General features: G+C 36.3%; 1 long non-coding RNA gene across 1 annotated transcript in view; it reads right to left on the bottom strand.

Annotated features, from left to right (window-relative positions):
• Nucleotides 1-528: 528 nt before the first annotated feature.
• LOC119625123 (uncharacterized) overlaps nucleotides 529-22,688 on the bottom strand; it is a 53,105-nt gene continuing 30,945 nt past the window's right edge. Inside the window, exon 3 of the long non-coding RNA XR_005241243.2 lies at nucleotides 529-989. This is a non-coding gene — a long non-coding RNA (uncharacterized lncRNA). The remainder of the gene's footprint in view (nucleotides 990-22,688) is intronic.

Raw genomic sequence — 22,688 nt, 5'->3', positions numbered from 1 at the left:
TGCAGTCATTTTTTGTTTATTTAATTTAACCTTTTTATTTATAGTATCCAGTATCTTTAATGTTTGGTATTTTCACGTGTTTTTTTTTTTTTTTTTTTTTGATAGAGTCTCACTCTGTCACCCAGGCTGGAGTGCAGTGGCACAATCTCGGCTTACTGCAACTTCTGCTTCCCAGATTCAAGTTATTCTCCTGCCTCAGCCTCCCTAGTTAGCTGGGAGTACAGATGCCCACCACCATGCCCAGCTAATTTTTGTATTTTTAGTAGAGACGGGTTTCACCATATTGGCCAGGCTGGTCTTGAACTCCTGACCTTGTGATCTGCCCACCTCGGCCTCCCAAAGTGCTGGGATTACAGGAGTGAGCCACCACGCCCAGCCGCGTGTACATTTTTAATTAAAAATATTATTTTTAGAGATTTTGTCTGGTGTCTTTCTTCTACTGACTTCCCCAGAAGTGGAAACATCTCAAATTTCAGAATGTGGGCATATACTAAGGCAAAAATGCATGATCCTACTTCTAGACCAGTTTAAAGATAAACACATTGTTGTTGTTGTTCTTTTGTCACTTCTTTCTTTTATTTGGCTAACGGGGTAAATACATGCCTGCCAGGCATTCTGTACGCTGAAGTGGAAAGTTCCATTGTTTAGTATTTATTATCCAAGTATTCCGATTTTCATACCCACCTTTTTTTCACACCATTGATTTAAAGTGTTAAACTTTTCCAGCGTCTAGCCAGTCATTAATTTCCTTTGCACACATTGTAGGGGATGGATTCTTATACTGTATGTCAATCACTACTTCTCTGTGTGTTCTCTATCTTGCAGAAAATTGAAATTACCGAATCTATCATTTTCTCCATGCCAGATGTCATTGGTATAGTTCACATGCCCATAGTGTCTCTTCTTTGACTCATAAAAGCCATGGTTACATAACTTTCAGGTTCTTCTCAATTCAGTTAAAACTTGCTTTCGCCATCAGGGTTTTCCACCTAAATAACAAATATATTTATGTCATTACAGTGTTTAAAAACTTCTCTAATTTCACCATTGATTATGGAATTAAATGTAAACCTGTATTTTAGCCTGCAGTGTCTGTAAAAATCTCTCCCCAACGTAATATTTGTGTATGCTTTTAATAATTAGCTTAACTTATTTGACAGTATTTTATTCTATCTTTTCTAGACAATATGCCTATTAGAAAAGGGACAGGTTTTATTTACCTGTGCGTCTCAGTGCCAACAAAAGTTTGCCACACATTTTTTTATTAAGTCCAAACACTTTTTGAGAATTCCTACAATATCAATTATTTGTCTAGATTCTGGATATACAGTTTTGAAGAAGACATAGAGAATTACTGTTTTCATAAAAATCTGTTGGACGCATTAAATATATGTGTAAAACTTTCCATCCTGTCTCCTTCCCAGCTATGTCCTGCAGCTGAATTTTTCAGCATTGTCATAAAATAGCAAGAATATTTAGAATTCTGGGTCTTGTAAATTCATTTCTGTGGTGTAAGACTTAAAATTAATACTCAAAATTATGTACTACCTTGATATCTGGTAAAATCAGGAGGGCTTGAATGTCCTAACCGCAAGTTCCCCTCTACATTCTGCCTCCACAGATGAGGCCCCCTAGATAACTAACCCTAGCTATCAAAGGATCAGGCGTGGTTCCGGTTCATCTCTGTATTGTGGGCTTCATTTTCCTGACAACTATGAAATTATTCAAATAAGGAAATCACATTGTCCTACAGGAAATAGAGGAGTACCCCACCCTCTTGATGCCACAAAGCCCATCTTTCATGACCCCTGGTTGCTCACTCTGTTCCTATGCACAATTCCTGTGTGGTACAGTGTCCCCTTCCACCTAGATGTGAGTATTTGTGACTAATAACTGCTGTTGATCTAATTTGTCCGGTGTTGGGAATATGTATGCAATTGTCCTACAACCATAGGGCAAGAAAACCTCTTTTGCCAATGGGATGAATAGGCAGCTATTGAAATAATTCCTCTGCTTATAAATCTTTACATTTCTTTGACTTATCTAGCCTAAAGTGTCTTCTTTCATAAAGGTTTTTCAACTTATCAGGAAGATTTACTCCATTTTCTTTACTATTTCTAATTTTTATTAATCTCCTTATAGTATGACATATGCTTTTAATTTATGCATATTATTTTCTCTCATATATGGTGAGCATCTCAAAGAAAATAATTCTCTTTTTACTCCGAGTAACTAGTAATATGCAGAATACTAAGTATTTGCTCAGAATTATTGGTTAGAAAAATTAATATATCCAAATATATGTTATTCTTTTTAGCTGGGGCTCAGCAACCATTTCACTGAGAGAGTCTTCCATGGTACCTATTATTTAGCAAAACTTAGTAATCTGAGATTAAAAGTTATGGCCAAGAAAATTCAGTTTGATTCCTCAAATAGTTTTTGTATATAAAGAAAATAAGCATGTAATAATATGATTGAATTGGAATGTTTCCTGTAAAATTGTATACCATTTGAAGATTTCATTTTTATGATAGTATATTGAGATAACTAAATGTACAAGACAATAGAAAAAGACTAGGAAAGAACATGTTCTAAAATGTGTCTCAAGGAAGTGAATAGTTCCTGAGAGGTCTGGTATATTCAGGCAATATAATTATATGGAAATTGCTGGAAAATCATTTGAAATCAAAAGAGTGGCAATCTCTGTTCCATTTGGATTGCTTCATTAAGTGGAAATAATAGAAAGCCATAGCAGCTTTCGATCATCATTTCTGAACAGTTGAATTCCTAATAAATAATGGAAGGCAGAATACACAAAGTGGCACATTGTTAAATTCTTGTACTAAATGTTTTGAGAGAAAGTCTGGGAAATAGTGTTCTGATAAATTTCTATATAAATCAGTAAATAACCTAATTTGCCAAAGGAGGGAGTAAACTACCTCTGTAGTGTAACGTTTATTTGAGCAATGAGTTGCCTATGTTCTTTTATGTGAGAAAGAGAATAAAAATGGAATGGAAGTACAGGTAAATAGAGAAAACAAAGAAAGAATGAGTGATTAGTAGAAGGAGCATGTTCCTATGATTTTCAGTAAAACAATTGCAACATACTTTAGTGTGCATAATTCTAGATAATGGCAAGAAAAAAAGCATAGCCTTTTGACATTTTACACAAGAATTATCCTTAGTAAAAAGAAAATATGTTAAGAATGCTATTTCATAGTGACATATCCATCCAGAACCCTAATGTATTAGACTATGCATATCTAATTGCATCAAATAGATGCTACTATGAAATAAACCATCTCAAAACTTAGCAGCTTAAAACCATTTATTTTGCTTATGGTTTTGCTGGATGTCAATTTAGGCTGGGCTCAGTTGGACAATTTTTCTTCTTGGATGAGCTCCTTCATACATGTTTAGTCAAGATGTGATCAGCAGCTTTGGTGATCTTGGCTGGGCTTTCTCATATGTCAGAGGCCTTTTATAGGACAACTAGATAGACTCTGCCCTGGTTCACGCAATCTCTTATCATCCAGGAGACTATCCCAGGTTTGTTCACATGGTGGCTGGACAGAGTGTCAAGAGAAAAGGAAGCATGCAAGGCCTCTGGAGGTCTGGTCTTTGAACTGCGACACTATTACTTTTACTGTATTGTATTTGCCACCACAGAATCATCTCAGATTCAAGGGCTGGAGATGTATGGACTTCTTCGTAAGAGAAGCTATGATGTCACATGGCAAAAGATACTGATATAGAGAAAAACAGAGTATCGTAATTGTAGCAATTTAGTACATACATCTACAGAAAAAATGGAGACTACTGAGAACAAAGTCCTAGAAAATGATGACAGACATAAAATATTTTAAAATCAGAAGTTCTTTCAGAATATTGTTTTAAAATTTGATAAGTATTTATTTTAGGTTTTTATTTCCATTGACTATTTCTCAAAAGCACTGATGAATGTAATAGGAAAACAATGGATCTTGCACAACATAAATGTAAGCTAATCTACAAAGGAATATAAACTCAGTTGCCATTACTAGTTACACAAGTTTGTGGTCTTCCATTGATTCTATTCTAGCTAAAAATAAATTTTTCAGCTATTCTTGTGTAATTTATTATAGGTCAATAAATTTGAATGGAAAGCATTTACTGATAAATTTGATATTTCATTAATATTATTTAAAAATATGTAATAATTTAAAAGATCTAGGCTGGGCACCGTGGCTCACGCCTGTACCACCAGCACTGTGGGAGGCCAAGGTGGGTGGATCACGAGGTCAGGAGATCGAGACCATCCTGGCTAACATGGTGAAACCTGTCTCTACTAAAAATACAAAAAATTAGCTGGGTGTGGTGGCAGGCACCTGTAGTCCCAGCTACTTGGCAGGCAGAGGCAGGGAGTGGCGTGAACCTGGGAGGCGGAGCTTGCAGTGAGCCGAGATGGCACCACTGCACTTCAGCCTGGGTGACAAAGCAAGACTCCATCTCAAAAAAAGAAAAAGAAAAAAGAACAAAAGATCTAGCTATTAACAATTTAAAAGGCCATGATTGATTGCAGTTTTTAGCTATATTTGTTATTAGAGAAAAAAATAATAGAATCTCTCTGTAATTGATAAAGAGTATTTTTTTTTAATTTCCTGTACCATAGCTAAAAATGTGACTCCTACAAAAACGTGAAACCTCCTTCATATAACTATAGAAGTTCCCACTACAGAGTGAGTGATCAGAATCAACCGGTGTTGGTTCTAAAATATGAGTTAGTGAAATTATCTGCAATATTTCTTAGAACAGCATTTTCAGCTTCCTTCACATAAAGATTGATTATATAGAAACAGAAAGCTGAGGTACCCAAATAAAACATTCCCTAATTTATTTATTATTAGCTAGCTCAGAAAGCAAGGAATCCAAAGTTTTATCCAATTCAGATAACTCATATTCAAAGAATGTTACCATGAGTATTTATATTAATAATCCATTTTTATATACTGGAAGCCAAACAAAACAGTGCTGAAATGAGTTGACACTAGATTTCAGATTTTTAAAAAGAGAGAGACATCTACCTGAATTGCTGATTGATAAGAATACCAGTAAAGACACTAGTGTTATTATTTAAGTAAAACAGTGACTAAACTCTTCACCCAAAACACAGAGGAGATAAAACAAGGTAATTGCTTTTCTACAAGCTAAATTATAGAGCATGCCAGTGCTAAAAATTATGTTTGACTTCCTATGGGAACGGAATAGCGGCAATTATCCTAAGTATGTACACACCAACACAGGAGCTCCCAGATTCATGAAGCAAGTTCTTCAGGACCTACAAAGAGACTTAGATTCCCAAACAATAATAGTGGGACATTTCAACACCTCACTGACAGTATTAGGCAGATCATCAAGGCAGCATATTAACAAAGATATTCAGGACCTCAAATCAGCACTTGACCAAATATATGTAGGAGGGGAGTTTATTAAGTATTAACTTACAAAATTACAAGGTCCCACAATAAGCTGTCTGCAAGCTGACAAGGAGAGCCAGTCAGTCTGAGTCCCAAAACTGAAGAACTTAGAGTCCAATATTTAGGGCAGGAACCATCCAGCAAGGGAAAGTACTCTTTCCCATTCAAGAGGTTTGTCTGTTCACTCTGTTCAGTATTTCTTTTGCTTTGCAGAAGGTTTTTGGTTTAACTGAGTCTTATTTGGCTATTTTTGTTTTTGATACCTGTGCTTTCGATCTTAGTCATAAATTCTTTGACGAAATCAATGTGATACCTCCAGCTTTGTTCTTTTTGCCTAGGATTTCTTTGGCTATTTGGATTCCTTTTGGTTCCATATGAATTTTAGGATTATTTTTTCGGTCAAGAATGGTTCTGATATTTCGATAGGGATTGCTTTGATTTGTGGATTGCTTTGGGCAATATGATTATTTTACTGACATTAATTCTTCTGATACATGAGCATGGGATGTTTTCTTCCATTTGTTTGTGTCAGTTTCAATTTCTTTTATCAGTGTTTTGTAATTTTCCTTGTAGAGATCTGTAACACTCTTTGTGGAATTTATTTCTAGCTGTTTTTTTTTTCTTGTACTTATTGTAAGTGGGATTGCTTTCTTGAGGTCTTTCTTGGCTAGATCATTGTTGATATATAGAAATGCTACTGATTTTTGTATGTTGATCTTGTATCCTGCAACTTTCCTGAATTCATTGATCACATATAGGAGTTTTTTGGTGGAGTCCTTTGTTTTTTCTAGATATAAGATATATGATCTTATATGATATCATCAAAAAAGAAAAACAATTTGACTTCTTTTCAAATTTGTTTGCCTTTGTGAACACCAAACCTCTGAGACAGATTTCAGTTCATTTAGACAGTTTATTTTGCTGGGGTTGAGGATGCATGCCAGTGACACAGCCTCAGGAGGTCCTAATGGCATGTGCCCAAGGTGGTCAGAGCACAGTTTGGTTTTATACATTCTAGGGAGACATCAACAAATGCAAAATGAACATTGGTTAGCTTCTGGAAAGGTGGGACAGCTCAAAGCAAAGGTGGGACGACTGAAAGTGGGGCGGGGGGGTGGCGGTTTCCCAGGTCAGAGATAGATAAGAGAAAAATGGTTGCATTATTTTGAGTTTCTGATTGGCCTCTCCAAAGGAGGCAATCAGATAAGCATTTATCTCAGTGAGCAGAGGGGTGACTGAATAGAAAGGGAGGCAGGTTGGCTCCAAGCAGTTCCCAGCTTGACTTTTCCCTTTAGCTTAGTGATTTGGGGGCCCCAAGATTTATTTTCCTTTCACACTTTCTCTTTCTTTCTCTTGTCTAATGGCTCTGACTAGGACTTCCAGTACTATGTTGAATAAATGGGATGAAAGGGGGCATTCTTGTCTTGTTCCTGTTCTTAGAGAAAAGGCTTTCAACTTTTCCCCATTCATTATGGTGTTAGCTGTGGGTTTTAGTATCAGGGTTACAATGGCCTCCTAAAATAAGTTAGGGAGAATTCTTTCCTTTTTAAATTATTTTTTGATGTGGTTTTAGGAGGGTTGCCATTAGCTCTTCTTTATATATTTGGTAGAATTTGGTTGTGAATCCAACTGGGCCTGGGCTTTTCTTTTTTGGGAGATTTTTATCACTGATTCAATTTTGCTGCTTGTTATTGATCTATTCAGGTGTTCTATTTCTTCCAAATTCAATCTTTGCAGGTGGTATGTTTCTGTAAACTTATCCATTTTCTCTAGATTTTTCAGTTGGTCAGCATATAGTTGTTCCTAATAGTCGCTGATCTTTCATAATTCTGCGGTATCAGTTGTAATGTCCCCTTTTTCATTTCTGATTTTGTTTATTTGGGTCTTCTCTCTTTTTCTTAGTCCACCTAGAGGTTTATCAATTTTGTGTATCTTTTTGAGAACCAATTTTTCATTCCATTAATGTTTTATATTGATTTTTTTTTTTTTTTTTTGAGATGGAGTTTTGCTCTTGTTGCCCAGGTTGGAGCGCAATCCTGTGATCTCGGCTCACCGCAACCTCTGCCTCCCGGGTTCAAACGATTCTCCTGCCTCAGCCTCCTGAGTAGCTGGGTTTACAGGCGTGCACCACAAGGCCTGGCTAATTTTTGTATTTTTAGTAGAGAGGGAGTTTCACTGTGTTGTTCAGGTTGGTCTCGAACTCCTGACCTCAGGTAATCCACCCACCTCGGCCTCCCAAAGTGTTATATTTAACATATATTTCTAAGTGTTGTTAGAATTAACAACAATTAGAAAAAATTAGATTTTTTTCTACTTTTTTAATGTAAGCATTTTTTGCTATAAACTTCTCTCTTAGCAATGCTTTTGCTGTATCCCATAAATTTTGTTACATTGTGTCTTCATTTCCATTTGTTTCAGGAATTTTTTTATTTCTGTCTTAATTTCTTCATTGACTCAGTGGTCATTCAGGTGCATGTTATTTAATTTCTGTGTATTTGCATAGCTTCCAAAGTTCCTCTTGATACTGATTCCATTATTGTCAGAGAAGATGTTGGATACGATTTCAATTTTTAAAAATGTTTTGAGAGAAATTTTTGAACCTCCAGGTGGCTTGCTTGGATGTTGGTAGTTGAAGCAGTGGACTTGGTGGGTGGGTGAGGTAGGTCCCTGGGCAGCCTGTGTGTCATGGGCAATGGAGTAGCAGTGACAAGACAATTCCTTGGGTCCTGAGCAGCATGTTTCGATGTTGTCAGTAGCTGTGGTGGGTTGGGTGTGCCAGTCTCCAGGCTCGGAGTTGGTGCTTGCAGGTACGTGCCATCTGAGGTGGTAGTAGCCGGGAGTTTAGACCCAACTTCAGGCACCCAGAAGGAATGCTCAAGTGCCCAAGGTGGTGGCTTGGGTTGGATCGTCCAAGACCTGGATTATGTGCTCTGTCTCAGAGGGAAATGCGAAGTCAGTCTTGACTGACTTGTGTTCAGGCTTCTCAATGGTGAGAGCACACACTGGCCATGATGTGTGGGACAGAGTTGATTCTCAGGCTCCAGGCAGAGAGCTAGGGCGATGGGCAGTAGGAGCAGCACTGAGGCCATACCATTGGAGTGGGTGGGGCTTGCCTCAGTGTCCATAGCTTCGACCAGTAGTAGGGGAATGCACATCCCTCTCTTGCCCAAGTTCTGGTGGGCTTGTCCCTAACTCCCCACTATAGGAGCACTCTTCCAGCTTGCAACTAAGTTGCAGCAGCAACTTGTGCCCCACTTGTGTCCCAGTTTCGGTCCTGCCAATGCTCGCTCCCTAACTGGCAGAGTTGCAGCAGCAACTTGTGCCCCACTTGTGTCCCAGTTTCGGTCCTGCCAATGCTCGCTTCTAGCACTGGCAGCTGTAGCCCATGTCCTACTCGATTCTCAGCTTCTGCTGAGAAAGTCTGTTCACGGCTCAGCCTGCAGTCCCAGCAGTGACAGCCTGTGTTATTCCAATGCCTCTGTCCCCGGGTCAACAGCCACAGAACATGAGTTTCCCTAATGCTGGGCCCTAGGACAAAGGCTGCGACTGAAAATGGCTCCTTGCTGTAGCTGCTTGGGTCTCAGAAAGGGTGTGGGACCCAGCAGCAGCTTCTGTCCTGGAGAAGTGCCATATCATGGGCTCCTAGTAGCTCCCTATATTAGTTTCAGAGCTTGGGAGGGTGGAGGGGCTGCCCAGTGGTCAGGATTACACAATTCCACAGTGGGGATGTGGAATGCTGGAAGTCTTATCCCAAGGTTGGGAAGTCACTCTGGCTCCCAATTGATCCTGGCCAAGCATACTGCCTTTTCTTCTTCTCCTTCCCTGCTTTTGGTGTTTCTCTGTCAGTTTTCTGTTAAATTCCAGTGTTCTCTCTTGGATAATTATTCAAAGTGTGACTGTCTGTACACTATTTTGGTTCTTCTAAGTGGAGCAGGTGAGCATAAAATACTTCTAGACTGCCATCTTGAAGCTGAGATTCTAATTTTTTAAGGTCATAAAGTTTATTTAGGCCCTATGTAATTTTAGCATTAAAGTCATAAGTAGCAATCTTTTAAAAGGCAAAGGGCATTTGCTATTTTTATAACTACGTTGCAGCATTCTTATAATATTTTATGTAATATTTTCAATAGCTAAATTTCGATAGGATTTATTATGCCAGTTTAGTTAAGTTCTTAGAGACTTTTACGTATACACAGTAATTATGCAAATTAATATTGCTTTGAGAATTGACCACTAACATTGATCACATGCAGTCATCAGTCATATAATGTGTACAGAATAATTTGTCCTTTTGAGAGTTCCAGCTGACTTATCAAGGTACTTGCTGTAATTTAATCCTTGTCAGCTGTATATATAACAGGGGTTGCTTTAAAGTAAGAAAATTTAAAAAGTGCCACAGTTTTAATGTTCATCTTGTTACCTAAGCAAATGTTCTTGCTGGTATTCTAATTGGAGTCTAGCTTTTTTCTACTTTAAGACAAAGTTATTGAGGACTATGAGTAAGTGAAAATTAAGTTTATCATCCTCATGGTCTCAAAGTTGTCCTTAGAGGGCAGATAATGACTGCCTTCATCTATTCCTTCTCTTGGGGTGCTCAGGCTTGACTGGCCAGGACATGGTCTGATGGGTTGGAGGAAGAAGTCCTCATCTAAGACTGTGGAAGATGACAAATAAATATCTTGGGTTCACTGGTCCCAAGTAACAAAATGAACCAGGACTAAAGCCAAAAAGAAATTTCTTGTAAGACTGGAGAACCAGGCTTAATGGACTACATTTATTGAGTGCTTAATAGGGGAAAAGAGCTGTTCTCAGTACTTGAATTGTCTCATTAAATCTTTACTATAAGCCTAGGATGTGTGTTATTGTTCTTGTTTACAGCTAAAGAAGCAGAGGTACAGAGAATTAAGTAAATTGTTCAAGGTTACACAGTGAATGCAGTACAGGCCCCAGGACAGGAACCAGACTGCCCTGGGTGACTGTGCATAACTGCAGTACTATTCTGCCTGGGAAGAGCAGCTGGATCAAGTGCACACCAGCCATTTTTAAATCTGTGGAGCTCTCTGTCCAATATTCAAACCTCACAAAAGACATCTATTGATGTGACTTGGGTCTTAGCTGATCAGTACAGGGGACTTTGAAAGGATTCCTATAATAATATGCACAATGAGAGATGAACAGTTTCCCAAAAGGAAATGGCAATGCTGTTAGGAAGGAGAATGGATGATACATGTTTTAGTTCTTTTAGTCTGCAAGAACAAAATACAATAAATTAGCCCTATAAACAACAGAAATATATTTGGAGACTGGGAAATTCAAGATGAAGGCAGATTTGATGTCTGGTTAAAGTCTATTTTCTGATTTATTTATGGTGCATTCTTATGCTGTCCTCACATAGTGGAAGAAGTGACTGAGCTCCTTTGGACCTCTTTTATAAGGTACTAATCTCATTCATGAGGGCTCTCTGCCCTTGTGCGGTAATCACCTCCCGGAAGTCCTGTCACCTAATACCGTCACCTTAGGGGGTTAGGATTTCAACATATGAATTTTGAGAGAATAAAAATATTCAGGCCATAACACTGGGTAATTCTCTAGAAATCGAATCCCTTCTACACTAGAGGACTAACAAAACTAAAAATCAAGTCTTATCTCTTGCAATAAGGACGAGTCAAGAAGGTTATCAGCACCAAGGAACTAAGAGAGGAGAAAGAAAGATTTTTTTTGTTGGTGTTCTAAGGAAGCTATAAACAAGCATGAGATGAAGAGGATAAAGAGTTTCCTAAAACATCAGACTGTAGCCTACTTTTATAATACATGCTTAGTTTATAAGCTACCAAAAAAATTGATGGGAACTGAACCCATACTGTAAATTAGAATGGTATAGAGTTTACTCCCTATTTAATTTAAATACATAGCCAACTATAAACCATATACAAGACTATTCAAGTAGTGATTAATTTACATTTTTCCCTTGTTAAGAAAGTGCTGAAACCCTTAACAAGGCATATCCTCTTCCTCCCTAGTTTAAGTGCTGTGTTGCCCACATGGTCATACTTGCTTATATCCTGTGCCATCTTTTCTTTACAGAGGCTGAAATAATAATGGATGCTACTCAGATACATCTACAAAAAAATGGTCATCTTACTCTTGGAGTTCAGCACTGGGCAGATCAGGTAAATGTTCCTTCTTCTCTTAACGAGGCTTCATGATGTTTGGGGTGTACCATGCTATTCATTAACAAAGGCCCAGAGAAAGCTTTTAAAATGGTGTGTGATCTAGCTGCTGTATCTGTTAATTCTTTCAATTCAGTATCTTAAAGTTTCCAAGGGGAACTTCAATGCGAAAATGAGAAAAGAGATGAGAATAGACAAGCTGGGAAAGGCCAAAAGGGGGCAGGGAATACAGGGAACACTGGCTAGAAATTTTTCATGAAATTCTCATCTGATGAATGATTGGTTCCCTCTAAAAGAGAAATTTGCTTATGAGGTGTACTTGTAATCAGTTCTTTATATTTAACCAAAATGTTTGATAAATTTTGTTTATAATTTTATACATTGTAAAATTATAGGTTATCTTATACAAAATTCTTTTTTGCTTATTTTTGTCCTAATTTTAAGAATCCTAAGGGTAATTTTTGTTTTAAAATATTATAGGAGGGTCATTTATTATATTAATTCTAATGTAACAATTGTGCTATTTGCTATAATGTTTATACATTTGAATAGCTAATAGTTAGATTTTTTAAATTAAAAGAAAAATGTCATATGATTTTCTGATTCTGGGTGTACTTTACTAAAAATATATAAGGTTACTTGTTTGTTAGCTTTGGCATAGACCCACTAACTTTTGTTGTACTTGATGGAAGTTCCTTTGTAACAGGTAAAAAGGAAAGCAGGTTGTGAGTGAATGCCATAATTTCTCTGCAGTGCAATTCACTTGTTTAAATAAATTACTTTTTAAAGTGTTTTTGTTTATGTGGACCTTGAGATAGAATATAGCGTGGCTTACTTGGCTATGATTCAATTTAAATTCAGTCTGCTATCTTGCAAACAGCTCTGATTTTTCAGTATTTCTAAATTAATTTATGGAGACACTAAGTTTATATTTGCGCATGGTAATCATAAAATTTTGACAAAATAGTCTAACATTTTAATATCTATTGTGGGTAGTATTAGGTCTTTCATCCAGTTGAAAAAAACAAGACAAATCACAAAGATAAACAAGGAAAATGGGCAACAGGTCGGATTGTGTGTGGGGGGCAAAACACGAAGGGTCAGCAAAGCCGTGGGCTGATACAGGAGGAGATGCAGAATTGATTCTTAATGTCCTATCTCGAAATGATTTTTGAAAATAAAATGAAACAAATTATGATGCTACCTTAGAATTCTTAGAAGAATAGGAAAGTTATCTTTTTCATTTAGTCATGAGTGAATGAATGAGCTACTGCCATACTTTCCCCTTCTCAAACTTGAATAAAAGTTACGGCTTCTATCTACACTTACTGTAATTTTACTTTATCTTCACTTTTCCCCTGAAATTGCTCCTGTCAAGGTCAGTAATTAGCTTCTTTTCATGAATAAATCCATCTAGATATTTAGCTTCGGCCTATTAGCTTCTGTATTACATTTGCTTCTATTAGTTTCTGTGTGTTTTTAAAACCACTTACTTAAAAAATAAAAATTTGTGGTTTTTTGTTTAAAAATATTTCATACAAAAAAAGTCATATATACTAAAGGCATCATAGTAAAAACGATAATAATAATGGTCCTGGTCACCACCCAGTAGTACCCTTCTCCACAGCTCTCCAGATGCAAACAGCTTCTGCTCTTTTAGATGTTTACAATTACTGTTGTAATTGTAAGTAGTTTTCTTATTCTACAACCTAAAAACTTAACTTTAGACTTTAAATTTTTTGTTCCGTGAGTATTTTAGTTTATACTTTCTCTTCCTCTAACCATCTCATCGCAATATAATTATACATAAAAATGTGGATAGCATATTTAGTAGCTTCACTGTTACGATAATTTAAATAGTTTATTTCTATTCCAAATAGTGTCTTTAATTTTGTTTTTTCTTATATGAGCTTATTAATAATGCCTCATTTTAAATTTTCTAATAGTTATTAGAATAACTATTTGCAGTATAATTTTTGTAAAATGTTTTCCAATGCGGTTTTCTATATGGACAAGTTTGCTAAACAATTTATCAGTTCAATCACTTTTTTACTGGAGACATCTTCCTGGAACTCTGATCTCTTCTATTCAGACCCACCAACTCTTTTGGCAGTGGTATAGCATTTGTCTTGGAAGTTCTTGTCTTTCTACGCCTTTGTTAGTCTTTCTTATTCTTGTTTTACTCTTCTTGGTGGCACGTGTTTTTCTAGTAGTTTCTTAAAAACAAATAGGCCCATGGCAAGCAAATATATAAAGATTTACCTATTGAAAAATGTTTTTATTTTATATATTCCCTTTGCTAATTAGTTTAAATAAGGGAAGAAATCCATACTGAATCTCATTTTCACTCAGAATTTTGAAAGCATGGCTTCATTGTCTTCTGGCTTCTAGTATTGGCATCTTTTATTTTTTCTATGTGACTTTAGTCCTCTCTTGGGAAGATGCAAAGGCTTCCTTTTTGTTATTTTATTTTGAAATTGTATGAGAATGTGTCTCAATATAGTTATTTAGTGTAGGTTTAATTTTTTTCTTTCCAATTATTTGGGTACTTGAGTAGGCATTTTCTTATCGCTTAGAGGTTCCCAAGTTGTGGAAAATGTAATTTTCTTATTTTTTCAGTGATTCCCTTTATTTTCATATCAATTTTCTTATTCTCAAATTTCTATTGGTTTAATATTTTATTTTCTGGATTGATGCTACACGTTTTCCCCCTATTTTTATCTTTATTTTTCTCTTACGTTTTGGAGGATTTCCTCTCATATATTCCAGACCTTCCATTGAATCATCTTTTTAGTTATTAGTTATCAGAGTTTTTGAATAGATCTTTATTTTTCTCTGAATGTCCACATGTCTTAGCAGTGCACCTGCGGCACTTTGAGATTTGATCCCAGCCTCATTTCCTGTCATATCTCTTCAAGCACACAATTATCTCTGTGTATAGAAACTTAAGTCAGTCTCCTGAACATGCCATGTTGTCTCATAACTTTGTGACTTTGTGTATGAGGACCTAGCTTTTGGAAACACTCTGGCTGTCTTGTGGTTGAGCCTTCCCTTGTATCTTTCTCACGTTATATTTCTCTCTTTGTGTTTGTCATTGACTATTTTAATACTTTTTCTGGTTGTTGTTTTTTGCCTTCTCCATTAGATTATGAGTTTCTTATGGACAGAAACTGAGCTCCATTTGTCACTGTATCCAACGTGGCTTGCTAGTTTTTTTTTTTTTTTTTATCACATAATAGATGGTCAATAAATATGTATAATATTTTTTACTGATTCCATAAGACACATGTACAAATTAAACCCATGCCATTAAAGTTTTACTTCATATACAGTCAGCTCTTTTGTGATTCAAATAGTATGGTTTATCACTTTCCAGAAATTAATAATGTATCATTTAGAAAATAATAAACACAGTAAAAATAATTTGTGAGACAGTAACCATTTAATATAATTTGTGAAAAAATAAACACTGAATACTTTTTTTTTGCATTTATAGGACATCTATGGCTCGTATCAGATGACTGCTGAAACAGTAGTTCATCCGCAATCTCACCTCTTATATTAAACTAGATAAACCTACTCTATTATTAATATTGAAAGAATTTAACTGATAGATACACTACTATATTTGAATAACCCACTTTTTTTCCTTTGCTTGATGTCTAGATCCTATATTGGATAACATAAGTATAAATGAAAGAAAAAGGGAGGCTGTAAAAATTAAGATTATAATGTGGGACACACAAAAGAGCTGTTCTGATCCACGATATATTTAAAAAAGATTAATGTCATTTTCCAGAGACAAAGTGCAACAGAACTACTCTAAAATATGATTTGGAACTTGAATTTCTCTGAGTTATTTTGTTCAAGCTTGTAATTTTCTTTTTCTTTTTTTATTTTTTATTTTTATTTTTTTGAGACGGAGTCTCGCTGTCCCCAGGCTGGAGTGCGGTGGTGTTATCTCGGCTCACTGCAAGCTCTGCCTCCCGGATTCAGGCCATTCTCCTGCCTCAGCCTCCCAAGTAGCTGGGACTACAGGCGCCGCCACCTCGCCCGGCTAGTTTTTTGTATTTTTAGTAGAGATGGGGCTTCACCATGTTAGCCAGGATGATCTCGATCTTCTGACCTCATGATCCACCCACCTCTGTCTCCCAAAGTGCTGGGATGACAGGTGTGAGCCACTGCACCCGGCCAGTTTTTAAAATTGTGATTGTTAAATGTTACTTTTAAGAGCAGTTTTAGATTCACAGCAACACTGAACAGATAGGACAGAGAGTTCCTATATATCTGGATCCCTATGTCCTCTGTAAACAAAAATAGTTTTATTTCTTCCTTACCAACATGTAGACTTTTTATTTCTTCTTCTTGTTTGATTGCATTAGCCAGGACTTCCAGTACAGTGTTGAAAACCAGTGGTGTGAGGAGACATCCTTGGCTTGTTCTTCATCTTAGCAAGAAAACTTGAAATCTCTCACCATTAAGTGTGATACTAGCTACACATCTTTTGTAGATACTCTTTATCAAGCTGAAGATGTTCCCCACTACTCCTAGTTTACTGAGAACTTCTATCATGAGCGGGTGTTGGATTTTGTTAAATGCTTTTTTCTACATCTATTCATAGAACCATGTGAATTATCTTCTTTAGGCTATTGATATGATGGATTACATTTGTTGGTTTATTTAAAATATATGTTTTTAACATTGACTGATTTTTGAATGTTGAACCAGCCTTGCATACCCAGAGTAAATCTCACTTGGTCACAATATAGAATTCTTTATATATATATATATATGTATGTATGTATACACACATTGTTGGATTCCATTTGCTAACACTTTGTTGAGAATTTTTGCATCTATGTTCATAAGAGAAATTGGTCTGTAGCCGCCTTTTCTTGTAGATTTTTTGTGTGGTTTAGATATTCTGGTAGTGCTTGCCCTGTATAGTGAGTTAGGAAGTATTCCCTCTGCTTTCATATTCTGAAAGAGAATATGGAAAATCGGCATAAAGTCTTTCTTCAAGGTTCGAATTCATTAGGGAATTTATCTGAGCCTGGGTACTCAATTTTAAAAGGTTATTAATTTTTTATTCAATTTATTTAATAGATATTGTTTGCTATATTCTGAATGTTTGTGTCCCCCAACCCCAGATTTATATGCTAAATCCTATCCCCCAAGGTGCTGATATTAGGATATGTGGTCTTTGGAAAGTGACAAGGGGCAAAGCCCTTGTTAATAGAGTTGGTGCTCGTACAAAAGTGACTTGAGAGAGATCCTTCGCCCCTTTTGCCATGTGAAGTTACAGTGAGAAGGTGGTTGTCTAGACCCTCATCAGATACCAAATCTGCTGGTACTTTGATCTTAGACTTTCCAGCCTCCAGAACTGTGAGAATTTTTATTTGGAAGTCACTCAATCTGTGGTATTTTCTTACAAAAGCCAGAACAGACTAAGACATAGGCCTATTCAGATCTTACATAAATTTTGGAAGACTGTATCTGTCAAGAATTTGGTCCATTTAATTTAGGTTATCAAATGTGTACACATAGAGTTGTTTATGCTGTTCTTTTATTATCATTTTAATGTCCAGGGAATCTGTATTGATGTTGCCCTTTTCACTTCTGATATTAGTGTTTTAGTTTTCTCTCTTGTTATTTTAATTAGCCTGGCTAGAGGCCTCTCAGTTTTATTAATCTTTTCAAAGATCCATCTTTTGGTTTCTTTGATTTTTCTCTATTGATCTTCTGTTTCTTTTTTTTTTTTTCAGTTTAATTGATTTATGTTCTAATTTTTGTTATTTTCTTCTTTGGATTTAATTTTCTCTTCTTCAACTAGATTTTTAAAGTAGAAGCTTAGATATTTGATTTTAGATATTTCTTCTTTTCAAATATATGCATTCAACATTATAAATTTCCCTCTAAGCACTGCTTTTGCTGTATACCACAAATTTTGAATACATTGTATTTCCATTATCCTTTAGTTGATAATATTTTAAAATTTCTCTGGAGTTTTTATTTATTTATTTATTTATTTATTTATTTATTTATTTATTTTTTACCTATGTGTTATTTAGAAGTATGTTGGTTAATCTCCAAGTATTTGGGGACTGTGGTGGTTAATACTGAGTGTCAATTTGATTGGGTTGAAAGAAGCAAAGTATTGATTCTGGGTGTGTCTGTGAAGATGTTGCCAAAGGAGATTACCATTTGAGTCAGTAGTGTGGGAGAGGCAGAGCCACCTTCAATCCGGGTGGGCACCATCTAATTGTCTGTCAGTGTGGACAGAATAAAAAGCAGGCAGAAGAAAGTGGGGAGATTAGACTGACTTAGCCTCCCAGCCTACATCTTTCTCCTGTGCTGGATGCTTCCTGCCATTGAACATTGAACTCAAAAGTTCTTCAGCTTTGGGACTTGGACTGACTTCTTGCTCCTCAGCTTGCAGATGGCCTATTGTGGGACCTTGTGATTGTGTGAGTTTATACTCCTTAATAAACTCCCATATATATATCTCCTATTAGTTCTGTCCCTCTGGAGAACCCTGACTAATACAGGGACTTCCCAGCTATCTTTCTGTTATTGATTTCTAGTTTAATTACACTGTGGTCTAAGAGCAGACATTGTATGACCTATTTTTAAAATTTTGTTAATATGTATTTTATGGCTTAGAATATGGTCTATCTTGATGAATGTTTCATGTGATCTTGGAGAAGAATGTATAGTATGCTGTCGTTGGTGAAATAGTTTATAAAAGTCAATTATATTCAGTTGATTGGTGGTGGTGTTGAGATTCTTTCTTCAGCTGTGTCTGGCCTACTAATGAGCTTATTAAAGGCATTCTTCATTCTGTTACAGTTGTTTTTTATCTCTGGCATTAGTTTTTGATTCTGTCTTGGAGTTTGCATCTCTTTTCTTACATTGCCGTCTGTTCTTGTATGTTTACTTTTTCAGTAGAAATCTTAGCATATTAATCACGGTTGTTTTAAATTCCGAATCTGATAATACCAACATGTCTGCCATATCTCACTCTGGCTCTGAGGTTTGTTCACTTTCTTTAAACTATTTTTTGCCTTTTAGTATGCCTTGTAATTTTTGTTGAAATCTGGACATGATATACTGGGTGAAAAGAACTCTGGTAGATGGACTTTTGGTGGTATGACATGAAGATGTGGGAGGAGAAAAAGCATTTTATAGTACTGTGATTAGATCTTAGTCTTTTGGTGAGCCTGTGACTAGACTGTGAACTTCAACAGTGTTTCTCAGTACCCCCACCCCTTAAGTGGGACAGGATGGCTAGAGGGGGCTGGAATTTGGCATTTCTTTTCCTCCATGTGGAAGTATAGAGGGAGCTAAATTTGGGTATTTCCTTTCCCCCATGTGAAAGGCCAGATGATGTTAGGTATTTTCCTTCCTCTAGATAGGTTAGAGTCTGATAAAACCATGCCAGGTTAGGCTGTCCTAAAATAGTTTCTCCAGAGGGCAGGCCTTGTTAAGATAAACAGAATACTCTGATGTATTTCAAAATGGTTTATTAAGATATGATAATACCAATGTATCATAAAGTTGTTGTAAGGATTAAATATGTTGATATACTTAAGAATAGTGACTGCTACGTAATAAGTTCTAATATCTGATAGACTTAGATTTTCAATGACTTCCTTGCTAGTTAATTAACTATGCTATATACTTTCCTGTATGGATGTGAGATTTCACGATTAACGAGGTTGATTGTGGCAAACTGAAAGTCTGGGAATTATATCATTGTATTGTTTCATGCAAAAATCATTTTGTTACATACAAATAATGTGAGTAAATTTGATAAGTGCTGGTAACATGACAATACAATATCAGATATTATTCTTAATACAATTAAGTAGCTCACGGCTTATGTATTGACCTAGAAATATTGGCCTAGACTAAAAAATCCCTGTTTTTGCTCTTTCTACCTCAGTGAGACATGCAATTTAGAGAATACTTGTTTTTATTTCAAAGGAAACAAACAACAGGGTGTGTGTGTGTCTGTGTGTGTGTGCATTTATACAAAGATAAAAATAGAAAAGAAAATAACTACTGGGATGAATAGCAGCCAAATAATTGAGAGTTAGCTAATTTATTTATGTAATTCACTTCATAATAAGCCAAAATATAGTAAATCAGTATGCTTTTGAGCTATTCCTTCAAAGATGATAGAGGATGGTTTTTGGAAAGACAGAGATTTTAAAAATACATGTATCTCTGGACAATCCACATTATTATTATTATTATTATTATCATGTTTTTTTTCGGAATCTAACCAGGAAGTAACTCTTCCTGGTTAATCATGCCTTAGAATTACTCTTCTTTAACCCGTCAGGTGAATAATGTACAGAGAACACTGAACTGGCAAATAAAGACCTGGAGGATCCCACATTAACAGCCAACATTTTGTGGAGCAAATTGGATAAAGGAGCACTCAGCAGATAATTCCATTCTTCAATTTTTCTTTTCTTAACCCAATCCTCCCTGATTCTTGTTTCCTTGCTCCTCTCCCACTGAGACACCTCTGGTCTCCACCTTACCAACTGTTCCCTTATCAGTACTCATCTCAGGTGACCTCTCAGCAACTTTATCAGTTCAGCTTGGCCTTCTTGAAACACTGTCATCTCCCGTCCTCTCTGATACCATCCCTGTGAATTTCTTCCTGCTCCACTCCCACTTATCTTCTTGCTCTCATTGCTGGTTCCTCTTCCTTTGTCTTATATGTTTTGAGTTTCCTAATTCCTCTTCTCTATCTGCATACTGTTTCTAGCTTAAGGTATCATTTTTGTGTTGATGTTTCACAAATGAATGTCTGGGCTTATTATTTTCTCTTAGACTCTTTAAAATAAGTGGTAGATGTCTAATTGGGATGTTAAACTTAAAGATATCCATAGAACTTTTGATTTCTCACCCCACCTTCAACCCTCATTCCTCATTATCTCAATAATGACAATACCTACCATCAAATTACTTAGATCCAACTCCTTTTTTAAACTTCCGTTTTAGGTTCTGGGGTACATGTGCAGGTTTGTTATCAATGTACACTCATGTCACCGGGGTTTGTTGTACAGATTATTTTGCCACCTAGATACTAAGCCTAGTACCCAATAGTTTTTTTCTTCTGATCCTCTCTCTGCTCCCACTCTCCACCCTCAGGTAAGCACCAGTGTCTGTTAGTTCCTTCTCTGTGTGTTCACACTTTTAAGCACTCTCATTTGCAGGGGTATGGATGAAACTGGAAACCACCATTCTCAGCAAACTAACACAAGAACAGAACACCAAACACTGCATGTTCTCTCTCATAAGTGAGAGTTGAACAATGAGAATATGTGGGCACAGGGAGGGGAACATCACACACCGGGTCCTGTCAGGGGTGGGGTGCTAAGGGAGGGATAGCATTAGGAGAAATACCTAATGTAGATGATGAGTTGATAGGTGCAGCAAACCACTATGGCACGTGTATACCTATGTAACAAACCTGCACGTTCTGCACATGTATCCCAGAACTTGAAGTATAATAAAAAAAAAGAAGCACTCTTGATTCCTCAATTTTCTTTATACCCCATTTCTCATTTGCTATCAAGTCAGTAACACCTGCTGAAACTTCTTGACTATGACCCTTCTCTCTACTATTCTATACCCATCCAAGTCTCCAAGCTTTCTTACATTTTTCTACTGTGAATTCTTCATCCAGCCTTCAAAATGCTCTTGTAATCTTAAATGGGATCATATCCCTCTTTTTCTTAACAGAATATGGTGAGAATTAAGTAACAAGTATTAATATGGTGTACAGGCCTCTGTCTTGCCTGCACACTGCCTATAGCTCACTTTCATATGCTTTAGATGAAATGGTCTTCTTTCCTCCTTTCGAATATACCAAACTTCCAGGACTTTTCATTTGCACTTCTCTATGCCGACAAACTTCTTCCAGATTTTTTTAAAAAAATTTTTGAGACGGAGTCTCACTCTGTCGCCCAGGCTGGAATGCAGTGGTGTGATCTCTGCTCACTACAACCTCTGCCTCCTGGGTTCAAGCAATTCTCCTGCCTCAGCCTCCCATGTAGCTGGGACTACAGGCGCAACCACAGGCGAATTTTTGTATTTTTAGTAGAGACAGAGTTTCACCATGTTGGCCAGACTGGTCTCAAACCCCTGACCTCAAGTGATCCACTCACCTCAGCCTCCCGAAGTGCTGGGATTACAGGTGTGAGCTACTGCGCCTGGCCTTCTTCCAGATTTTTAAAAGGTTATCTCCTTTTCATTTAGTCCTCAGCTCAAATGTCATCTTTGCCAAGTGGTCTTCTAGCCTGGCTAAAGAATCCAACCTTCACTCCTGCTATTTAACCTTTTACTCCTTTTTTTATTTCTTCATGGCACTATTATTATCTCTGATGAGCATGAAAGACAAGCTCCACTAAAATATAAGGTTGATGAGGAGAGGAATTTGACAACTTTTTAATATGTGGTTGGAACCTAGAATAGTATGCAGCAAGAGCAGATGTTTGATAAATAGCGGATGAATGAATGAACTGATAAAAATTCAGTTCTTGAAGAATGCATTTGATGAATAACAAATTGAATCAATAATAAAGGACTTGAATAAAAAAGTAAGATATTATGACCCAGATAGCATTAGGAAAGAAACCATTGGAATTAGAATTTAGAGAATAGAACGAGGCTATGCTTTCACTCATAATTGTTTAAAATGATTAATAATATCATCATGAAGAGGAGCTGAATTTTGGTATTATAATCCCTGTATTATTTGTTGTATATAAGCTTAATCAATGATATATAAGGCAGAATAAATAATTCCTAACATTTATTTTGTCATCTTTAAGGAATCCACAGTTAGATAATTTTTTCAATGATTATTAATGTGGATACTGTACTTGGTATATCCTATCTATATGCACAAAACCAGGTAAGCAATGCAATGCTGTTTTGTGAATTCTGTCTTCACAAATTTCATTTCTATCAGAGTCTACTTTGATATAAATGAATATTAAAAGACATTTGACAAAAATATAAGACTATAACATTAATATTA

Source organism: Chlorocebus sabaeus, chromosome 13 (genome assembly GCF_047675955.1).
Source record: "Chlorocebus sabaeus isolate Y175 chromosome 13, mChlSab1.0.hap1, whole genome shotgun sequence".
NCBI lineage: Eukaryota > Metazoa > Chordata > Mammalia > Primates > Cercopithecidae > Chlorocebus > Chlorocebus sabaeus.
Note: the sequence above shows the minus strand (reverse complement) of the source record. Positions and strands in the feature narration are given on the sequence as shown.